This window comes from Euprymna scolopes, chromosome 30 (assembly GCF_053919585.1).
Source record: "Euprymna scolopes isolate OS-2025 chromosome 30, ASM5391958v1, whole genome shotgun sequence".
Lineage (NCBI taxonomy): Eukaryota > Metazoa > Mollusca > Cephalopoda > Sepiida > Sepiolidae > Euprymna > Euprymna scolopes.
The window spans coordinates 78,979,484-78,991,171 of NC_136511.1; the positions used below are offsets into that span (position 1 = coordinate 78,979,484).

At 29.5% G+C, this 11,688-nt stretch overlaps 1 pseudogene; it reads right to left on the reverse strand.

The window, feature by feature from the left end:
• Positions 1–7,851: 7,851 nt before the first annotated feature.
• On the reverse strand, positions 7,852–7,966 carry LOC145254986 (U2 spliceosomal RNA; annotated as a pseudogene).
• Positions 7,967–11,688: the final 3,722 nt, after the last annotated feature.

An 11,688-nucleotide genomic window follows, 5' to 3' on the forward strand; every position in this document is an offset into this window, starting at 1 on the left:
TTCTTCGCAGCGGCCAACTCATGTTTCCTGTGAACGTTAGGCCAAGGAGTTTGAAAGATGTACTCTCAGATAAAGAGTCACTGGCCATTGGTATTCGTGGCAGAGAAGGTTTCTTGTAATTATTGAAGGAAACCAGTTTAGTCTTGGCAGCATTGAATGTGACCATCCATTTTTGTCCCCATTCCACTACAGATTGGAGGTCATTTGGAGGTGTTTTTACCATTTCTTTAGATATATGTTCATTTGTTTTCCTTTCATGCCTGTTATAGAGTGTGGTGTCATCAACATGTATACCCATCTCAGATGCAATTTTGTCGGGGAGGTCATTAATGGATATTAGGGACAATAGAAGTCCAAGGATAGACTTGTTTATTCATAGCTGAACATTTTGCTAATTGCATTTCATTTCCTCTGATATGAGCCATTATTGAAAATCCATGGATTAAGGAAATAAACTTATATTTTCTTAATATATGCCTTGTTTCAAACAATAAATTCTAAACTTAAATATATGTGTATATATTTTGATTTACAGAATTTAACTTTAATCATTAAACTTATATATATTATAGTATATATATATATTCCATAGTATATATATTATAGTAGCTATATATTGCTAATACTTGATTTTTTTTTGTTTATTTTTTATTTCAATAAATATGTAAAAAACTACTTTCAAATAATTCGCAATAAAAATAATAAACGAATCTTAGTCTTTGGAATCTATGATAAACCGCAATATTTATCTTTTAATGCAGGGACATCGTACAACTATTTGTTTGGAATCAGTTTAGTTTAAAAAAAATAATATTGAATAAAGTTTCTATTTGAATTCTAGTATAATTCATGTGTGTTTTTAATTCTTATTTTCAATATATGAAAAAAGTAATCCTTTACACAAAGGGCTGCATTTCATTATCGACAATCTACTTACTCGACACATCCTGATGCTTTGCCTACTATGCGTTGTGTCATTTTTCAGTTAAAAGGCTTTGTATTTTGGTGTCGACCACCCTTCGCAATATATTTATGAGTCCGAGAAACTAAAATCATGTAATAAATCATGTCATAATCTGCTGACATTGAATTCGATCTATTGAAACTGGTACTGGATCCCAAGAAACTACCAGAAGTAGATAATATCTTATGACCAAACCGAAATAAGATAACTGTATTTGGGGATTTAGCAGAGAAGCCAACAAACGAAAAAAAAATGGTAAAAAATCAAAATATATAACAAATGAAAGTAACTAAAAGCAAGATAAATTACTCCTCTACCTATCTGGATAATTTTGTATGTTTTAACGAAATCTAAAGCTTTTATTCGGTTCGAAAAAAGAACTAGTATCGAGCTGCTAAAATCAACAACAGGGATATATAATGGCATGATGAAACGTGCTGTCTGCAAAGCGTCAAAACATGGTTCAAAATTCGAAAATCTAAATAAAATAGAGATAAACATCCACACAATTGTCACAATGAAAAATATTGTGCGAATTTTTATTTATTTTTTCGAATTTTGAATCATTTTTGACGCTCTAAAGACACCGTGTTTTCGTCAGACGTTATATTTGTTAGCATTTTAAATTTCATAACGAAAAAAAATGCAATCGTATATTTTTTTTTATTTATGAAATAAATTGTTAAATGAGTCTTTAAAATTATTATTAGCGATTATTATTTTTATTTTTTTAATTTATTTTTGCTTTAATTGCATGTTTGTTATAAAAAATGGGTGATTATTTCGGATTTTCAGCTGCTGTATGTGCTCTCCGCTTATCTCGGCATTTTTTCCAGTCGTCCTGGTTTTCTCTTTGCCACTTGACACAAACAGTGTCGATTCAGGAGAGGTGTGGTTGAGATTGCGCAACCCTCGCCTCACAATTACACGCGCAACTGCTCCTAAGGTGTATCCTTTGTCTTTCAAGACTGAACGGAAGAATGGGGGGAATATAAAAAAACAGTTTAACCTTGCAAGGTGAATGACAATATTAGTAAAAGAAAAAAATTAGAAAAAAAATACAAAATTTCTATTAAATTCCACAACAAATTTTTGTAATGTTTATATTACATGTTTGAAATATTTTTGCACTAGTAACCTTGTTTATATTAATATAATTTGGTTGAATTTAATTTGTTTTAATTTTATTTACTTAGCGTTCATTTTTCAGTTAAACCAATTTATCGTTCGTTTTTGTTTTAAAAACTTTTGTTAGTTTTGATTTGAAAAAATAACGTTCGTTTTGATTTTAATTTTATTTCGTTTTAAATTTGATTTTCTTATGAAGGAAAAATATTCATTATTAATTATTTTGATTAAAATATTTATTATTGTTTATTTTAATTAAAATATTTATTATTGTTTATTGTAATTAAAAATATTTATTATTGTTTATTTTAGTTAAAAATATTATTGTTTATTTTAATTAAAACTATTTATTATTATTTATTTTAATTAAAATATTATTGTTTATTTTAATTAAAATATTAATTATTATTTATTTTAATAAAAAATATTTATTATTGTTTATTTTAGTTAAACATATTTATTAATGCTTATTTTAATTAAAAATATTTATTATTGCTTATTTTAATTAAAAATATTTATTATTGTTTATTTTAATTAAAAATATTTATTATTGTTTATTTTAATTGAAAATATTTATTATTGTTTATTTAAATTAAAATATTAATTATTGTTTATTTTAATTAAAATATTTATTATTGTTTATTTTAATTAAAATTATCTATTATTGTTTATTTTAATTGAAAATATGTATTATTGTTTATTTTAATTACAAATATTTATTATTGTTTATTTTAATTAAAAATATTTATTATGGCTTATTTTTATTACAAATATTTATTGTTGTTTATTTTAATTAAAAATATTTATTAATGCTTATTTTAAGTAAAAATATTTATCATTGCTTATTTTAATTTAAAATATTATTGTTTATTTTAATTAAAAATATTTATTAATGCTTATTTTAAGTAAAAATATTTATTAATGCTTATTTTAATTTAAAATATTTATTATTGCTTATTTTAATTTAAAATATTTATTATTGTTTATTTTAATTAAAATATTTATTATTGTTTATTTTAATTAAAAATATTTATTAATGCTGTTTTTAATTTAAAATATTTATTATTGTTTATTTTAATTAAAATATTTCATTTCTTTTCTTCTTTTTAAATGTACAAGTTGCCTTCAATACGTTTCCCGATTATTTTTATATGGACACTTTTATTGATAGCACACACATGACACTCTAGTTCCCTTGAAAATAATCTCATTCGGATTCAATGCACTTGTTGTACTGCTCCAACAACTTCCGGAAGGCCGCATGGAAGTCCTTTTGTGTGAGCGTGTCAATGGCTCTCGGCACATCCTATTTCATCATCTCAATTGTCTCATAACGACAGCTCTTAAGGTTTTCCTTGAACTTAAGGAATAATTTAAAGTTCCCACGGAGTAAGATCTGGACTATAAAGAAGGTGAGGAAATTTGTGAAAAGAATCAAGTTGTGGACTGATGCATTCGCACACATCTTCCGCATTTTCAGTTCCTAACGAATGGCTGTGTGTACAGTTTCCACACTGTCATCAATCTGTGCAGCTATAGTCTCTATAGGAACACGGTGGCCCTTACCTATGAAATTCTTTATTAATTACTGGAGATAAATTACAAGACTCAGCGTTCCTATCCCGTCGCGATAATCACCTGATCAAAGGATGAGTTAGCTAAAACTCAAAACAACAACAACAACAACAACAACTGCGAAGATGAGGATAATAGTTCTGCTAAAAGAATGAATGCACGAATTTTATTCAGCATAAAATAACCTCCAGACGGTCGATATACAAAAATGTAAACCAAACCATCTATTATTGGCACAAGTAAATGCTAAATTATTCTCTAATTTTGGTATTGGATTAATTATATTGTAAAACACGTTACTTTTACTTTTAATTTTTATAATTAATCAAAATTTGTAACTAAGCAAATCATCTATTTCTCACTTTTCTTTTTGTGTATTTCTCTCTCTCTCTTCCTCTTTGTATTCAGATTCAAGCAATTTCGAATATTTTTTAAGGTTGCTGTGAGTACTTTAGAGAAATCATGACTGTTGACTTCAATTCGGCGTAATTTATAACGAACTGAACAAGTCACATTCCTCCCTCTCTTAGCTATAAATGTATTTATATCACCCTCGTTCTCTCTTTTTCTTTCGTTATATGGTGATTAAACGTCTTTTTAATATTTCTTAATGTCTCTAAGAGCATTTACGGAATGGGGTCACCCTCTCTTTCCAGCTCATTTACATAGTGCTTTCGTGCACACCGTAAACACATACGTAAATTGCGTAGTGAGAGAATAAACCTCTTTCCTTCTATATAATAATAATAATAATAATAATAATAATAATATTATAATAATAATAATAATAATAATTAGCGGCACCTGTGAAAATTCCACAGCATCATTTTTCATATGTAATATATTGTTGCTGGGCATGCTGAGAGCGTTCTGTTCAGCATGGATGAAGGCCCAATCATATTATTTTAGTTTTTTATTAAAACTGTACTGCCCCTAAAATAATAACTTTGATATATTTCCTGGGCTGATTATTCCATTACAAACACACCAGTCAATTAACTCACATTTTATTATTTTCCATAATTATTGAATATGTTACTATGTCCGACAATAATATTTAATAATTTCAACCCACATTATCGCCCCTCCCTTTACTAAAATATTAAATTTGATATATTGTATCGACTGTTTATTTTATAAAAAAAAACACAACTATCAATTAACACATATTTAATACTTTTTTAATGATTCTTGAATATGGTACTAATTTTGACAGTAATTTTTCATCATTTAAACTCACCATATCGAACACCTTACTAAAATAATAGCTTTGATATATTGTCTAGGCTGATTATTTCATTTCAAACACACACATCAATCAACTCACATTTCATCATTTTTCGTAATTATTGGATATGTTACTAATTTTTACAAAAATTTTTTTAATAATTTAAACCAACTTGTCGCCCAATCTTACTAAAATAATAACTTTGATACGTTTGCTGGGCTGATTATTTCATTACAAACACACTAATCAATTAACCTCCATTTCATCACTTTTCATAATTCTTGGGTATGTTACTAATTTCGACAATCATTTTTCATAATTTATACCCATATTATCACCCCCTCCTTAATAAAATAATAACTTTAAAATATTGTCTGGGCTTATTATTTTTTTTTAAACACGCTAATGCATGAAATCAAATTTAATGATTTTTCATAATTCTTGGATATGTTACTTATATCGACAATCATTTTTCATAATTTTAACCCACATTTTCGCCCTTCTCTCTTTACTGAATAATAACATTGATATATTGTCTAGGCTGAATATTTCCTTACAAACACACCAATTGATTAATATTATATTTTATCATTTTTTTCGTAACTCTTTGATATGTTACTAATTTCGACAATAATTTTTCATAATTTAAGCCCTCCTTATCTCCTTCCCTTTCTTTATATAATAACTTTGATATATTGTCTAAGCTTATTATTTTATTATAAACACACCAATCAATTAAATCACATTTCGTCATTTTTCGTAATTCTTGGATATGTTACTAATTTTGACAATAATTTTTTTATAATAAACCATCTTCGTTGCCCTCTCTGACTAAAAATTACTTTGATATATTGTCAGGACTAATTATTTCATTAAAAAAAAAACAACTATCAATTTACTCACACTTTATCATTTTTCTTAATTCTTTGATATGTTACTCATTTCGACAATTATTTTTAATATTTTTGCCCCACATTATCACCCCCCCACTACTAAAATAATAACTTTGATATATTATCTGGAATGTTTATTTCATTTCAAACACACCAATCAACTCACATTTCGTCATTTTTCATAATTCTTGGATATGTTACTAATTTCGACAATAATTTTTCATAATTTAAGCCCTCCTTATCTCCTTCCCTTTCTTTATATAATAACTTTGATATTTTTCATCAATTGAACCCACATCATCGCCGCACTTACTAAAATAATAACTTTGATATATTGTCTGGTCTGGTTATTTATTACAAACACACTAATGCATTAAATCACATATTATCATTTTTCATAATTCTTGGATATGTTACTAATTTCGACAATTATTGTTCATAATTTAAACCAGCCTTATCGCCCTTTCTTACTAACATAATTACTTTGATATATTTCCTGGGCTGATTATTTTATTATAAACACACAATTGATTAACTCACATTACATCTTTGTTCATAATCCTGGATATGTTACTAATTTCGACAATAATTTTTATAATTAAAAACCCACATTATGTCTCTCCCTCCTACTTATATAATATATTTGATATATTGTCTGGGCTTATTATATCATTACAAATACACCAATCAAGTAACTCATATTTCATTAGTTTTCATAATTCTTGGATATGTTACTAATTTCGACAATAATTTTCATAACTTTAATCCACCATGTCGCTCCCCCTTACTTAAATAATAACTTTCATATATTGTCTAGGCTGATTATTTCATTACAAACAAATCAATCAATTCTGGGTATTCTCATAGTATATATGTTTCACCTATCTTATCCTATCGCGGGTGACACCGCATATTCTGCTAATATATGTCGTTCACCTATCTCATTCAATCCCGGGCGACGCTGGCTATTTTGCTATTGTATGTTTTCCACCTATCTCATTCAATACTGGGCGACGCTTTATGATAGTATATATTTGCACATCTCATTCAATCCCGGGACTGACTTCATATCCGCCACCCAACTGTTGAAAATATACATTAAATAAAGTAATGTTTTAATCGTAAACTGTTTCAGCCATTTCCAGAACTGACTTTATATCCCCCAATCCACTGCTAAAAACATACATGAAATACTGTAATGTCTAAATAGTAAACTGTTTCAGCCATTTCTGGAACTGACTTATAATCCCCACCCCACTGTTGAATATATGCATGAAATAAAGTAATGTATAAATCGTAAACTTTTTCAGCCATTTCCGGGAACGACTTCTTATCTCCCATCCTACTGTTAAAAATATACATTAAATAAAGTAATTTCCAAAACGTAAATGGTTGCAGCCATTTCCGGAACCGACTTCATATTTCCCACCCCAAGGTTAAAAATATACATTAAATAAAGTAATGTTTAAATCGTAAACGGGTTCAGTAATTTCCGGGACTGGTTTCATATCGCATAGCCCACTGCTTAAAATATACTTGAAATAAAGTAATGTTTAAATCATAAACTGTTTCAGCAGCTTTTCGAAAGTAATACATAAAAACATTAACACGGTTAGGGATTAGGCAACCATTGCTTCAGCATGAATTTCTGAGTGTAGTATCAGTTTCAGCATTCCAGTGACTTAAATACCCCCTTTTTTGGTCTTGGTTAATGGAGGAGAAATCCTTCATTATTGATACACTTTTTATTTTTGTTATTGATCAGAGTGACCCTTTTGGGGAGCTGGTTTTCCCCTAAATTTTTAACCGACTACATGTCGAATTCCGCCCTTGTAGGGAGGCAAGTAAACAAAAAAAAAATCAGAACGGACATTTTCCAGGGCATTTTATAATTAAATCAGAAGTGACATTTCCACGGCATTTTGTAATTAAATTAGAAATAACTTTTTCCAGTTACTATTTTAATATAAAAACTTTGTTACATTAAACATAGTACCTATTCACAATGCCTCCCCACGGGACAGATTTAGACACCAGGGTCGTTTTTTTTTTTTGACGTGGAGAAAAATTGTCTTAGTCGTAAAGGACTTCTCTTCCACTGAGAGAGAAGAGATTGAAATGTAGCACCTGAAGAACAGATACTACACTTTGATCTTAGCCAAAAGGCCAAGAAAGAAAAATCATTTTTATTAGCTTTGCCTCAACAGCGACACCATTTTTTTTTTTAATATTTCATCAAGGGTTACAAGGTTTATTTGGAATATTCCACTTTCCTTTTTTAGGGATGCACAGCATGATAACGGACGGAGCGATAAGCGTACTAAGATGATGATGATGATGATGATGATGATGATGATGATGATGATGATGATGATGACGACGACGACAACAACAATAACAACTACAACAACAACGACAACGATAACGATAACGATAATGATAATAATAATGATTATGATAATGATGACAACAACAACAACAACAACAATAATAATAATAATAATAATAATCATAATCATAATAATAATAATAATAATAATGATGATGATGATGATGATGATGATAACAACAACAACAACAACAACAACAATAATAATAATAATAATAATAATGATAATAATAATAATAATAATAATAATAATAATAATAATAATAATAATAATAATAATAACAATAACATTAATAATAATAGGAGCACGATGAACAATCTCGAAAAAAAGACTGGAGAAATTGAAACCAAAGAAGAAAGAATCAAAAACTAAAACTATACAACGGACTGTAATTATGCTAACAGGTCAAATCTTAATGAAAATCTTCGAGTGCGGAAACCTACCTACATAAGCTACAAATGCTAAGCAGCAACCAGAATATAGAAATAACACCGCCACATGAACCTAAGACTAATCTCCCTGCACGAAATTTCATAAATCGTTCTTCATAAAATTAAAGCAATCACGACCTAGTTGTGAATGATTAAGTAGGATGAAAAGATTGAAAAGGAATAGCATTAAGCAGACCTCCACTGGGAAGGTACGAAAATTACACGGATCCTGGTCACCTAATAGTTGTTGACAGCGAGAAATCAATTCGGCTTTTTCGAAAATGCAATATCATTTGCAATTTTTATTAAAAAGTGGACAGTACCAGTAATCTAGGAAGACTTGTAGTTACTCAGATTCCAGGGAAAATTGCTGAATATTATCGCTGAGCAATCATTTATGGTGAATTGTGTAAAAACTTATAGTGCGTAAACAATATAATAAATATGATATAGACATAAAGAGACATCATTTTAGTTATTCAAAAAGTATGCTTTAAAAGATATATAATATTTTTTTTATAAATTTTTTAATAAAAGTGTCAGTTATTGGAGTTTACATGTAGCCAACTTAAAAAAATTACGGAGCATATTATTTTAAAATGGACGTAAAGGGTTCTGCAGACACAAACTATTCACAAACGAGGGTAATTTATAAAGATCGCGGTCATGAAAGAACCCGAGAAAAATCCCTATGTTTTATGTTGTTTTCGTTATAATAAATGGGTAATCGTTTCCATTAAATCCAGTTAATATTATGAATCTAAAATTGAGAAATACAGACGTTATCATTACGTTGAAGAAACCGAAGTAAAGGAAAATGCCGACTGAATTTGACCTGATCTCGTGTTTATCTAACAACGAGACTCGAATTTTTACTGTAAATGGTTTCTCATTTAATAATATTTATTAGTAATAATATAAAATTAATAATAGTAAATGGAACTAACGACATAAAACTAGCTTTAATGCCTAAACAGTTTTCTCTTTTGTGTTCTTAAATGGCTGCGATCTTTATAAATTACTTAAATTAGGTTGGTCGAGATTTAGGACAAGTAGTCTCTAGTTTCCGTTTCTAAAAATAAGCCGAACCGGCCTTTCAAAATCCCTTACATTCTATGATAGCAACAACTGAAAATGTTTTCTAAAGTTAGAAACCAATTAAAACGTGAAAAACAAACCTTTTTTTGACCCTAGAAAACAGAAAAAAAAAAAAATTGGGAAGAAAACATTGAAAAAATCAAACTCGACGAAAGGGAATTTATTAGTCTAGACGCAACGAACTTTTGAGGTCTTTTTTTTTTTTTTCAGGATATACTCCAACTCTTGCATCCCTATTTAAGTTCTTTCTTAATGTTAGAGTACGATACAAGGTCATTTTTTTAATGTGGACCAAATTTAGTACCCCCCCCCCAAAAAAAAGAACAGCTGCATACGGACAAAAAAAAATGCTTCAGTTGTGAAAAGTTTCTTTTTTATCTGACAGAGGAGAAAACAGATACTACACTTTGATCCTAGCCCTAGTGTAGTTATTTTTTTTATCCGCCCTGTCTTGTCCTCGATCAGACGAGGATAAATACTTCGAGAATGAATCAGTTTCAAAATATTTTTTGGTTCGATTTCAGCATGTCTCTTTTTGCTAGCTAAATTCTCCTCACATAATTTGGCCTTCGTGGTGAGGAAAGTAAATATGGACTGACGATACCAAGTTTATTTTATTAGCCGACGTATTCAATACTCATAAAAGTATTATTCATTTTTTTCATATATGAATAAATAGTGTCGAAGCTGACATTAGAGTTAGAACTCTTATCTTTGGATAACAGAATGGACGGCCATTATCTTTAACAGAGCGCGGATGCACGGACGCAAATGCACGCGAAATGACATCACAGTTAAAGAAAAAAACTATAAAAAGCAGAAAGAGCATATTAGAGAGTACGATTACATTAGAGACGTGGATGACGTTCAAGATCACATCAGAGACGTGGTGACGTTTAAGAGTACGTTAGAGACGCAGGTGCCGTGATAGCCGTAACGAGAAGTCACGCGTGGCGGGAGAATAAGGAAATAAATGCCATTGTTACAACGGGGAAAAGCGAGTTGAAGTTCTTTCCTATTATTTGTCTACTTTAAGACTGAGGCTACAGCGTGTTGGGAAACGTTACATATATATGAATTCATCTTGCCGAAGGGCATAATCAATATTTTATATCTAACAATAGAACGTTCGTGTTTTATTTTACTTTAGTCGATTTTCTCAAAAATCAAGGGGCCTCATCCCTTGGGCTAACATTTCATTTCTATATGAGATACCTAGATATTCGAATATTCCATTAGCGTTGTCTTTTATCTATCATGCACCGAACTAGTAAAGAAATTGAGAACATGATTTCCCTCTCCCCAATTGACCACTTAAATAGGTAATAGTATATCTTTCTTGTGGTTTCTTGGTCTTACAGGATTCCAGGACAAGAATTAAAATTGTCTATTGGAGTACTCAGCTTCGTTTAGCAACTTGAGGTAACACCACTTGGAGTAGATGCACCATTCCTTATAAAAGATAGGGTGGTTAGCTGTATCGAGGAAATTTTATTTGGGTTGCGAATACTAGATGATTTTGAATATTTGATCAGGATTTACTTGCCGAGAAAAGTATCCACATGCATAGCTTGTCCTGACAAACCTCGTGACAAAGATTAAACGGGTTTAAGAGTTTTCAGTTTTATTAATGTTAACCGTGCAATTCCGATTCACTGCGCGGATTTGAACCTGCGGAAAACTGAAACATCTTCAATGATTCTCAAACGTCTCGCCAACTTACGCTGATCAAGTCTATTGAAACAAGGCCGATAGCCATTCTTCGCGTGCTCTCGTGTAATCATTCATTACATACATGAATCCAGGATTGACATGAAATTCTTAAAGATAAACTAAAATGACCGAATAATGTACTGAAATGACTTAAATAAAAAGTAAATGACTTAGAATGACTTTAATGAACTTAAGGATGAATTGAATAACCTTAAGAATGACTAGAATGCTTAAAAAATAAGTGGAATCCTTTACAAACAACTTGAAT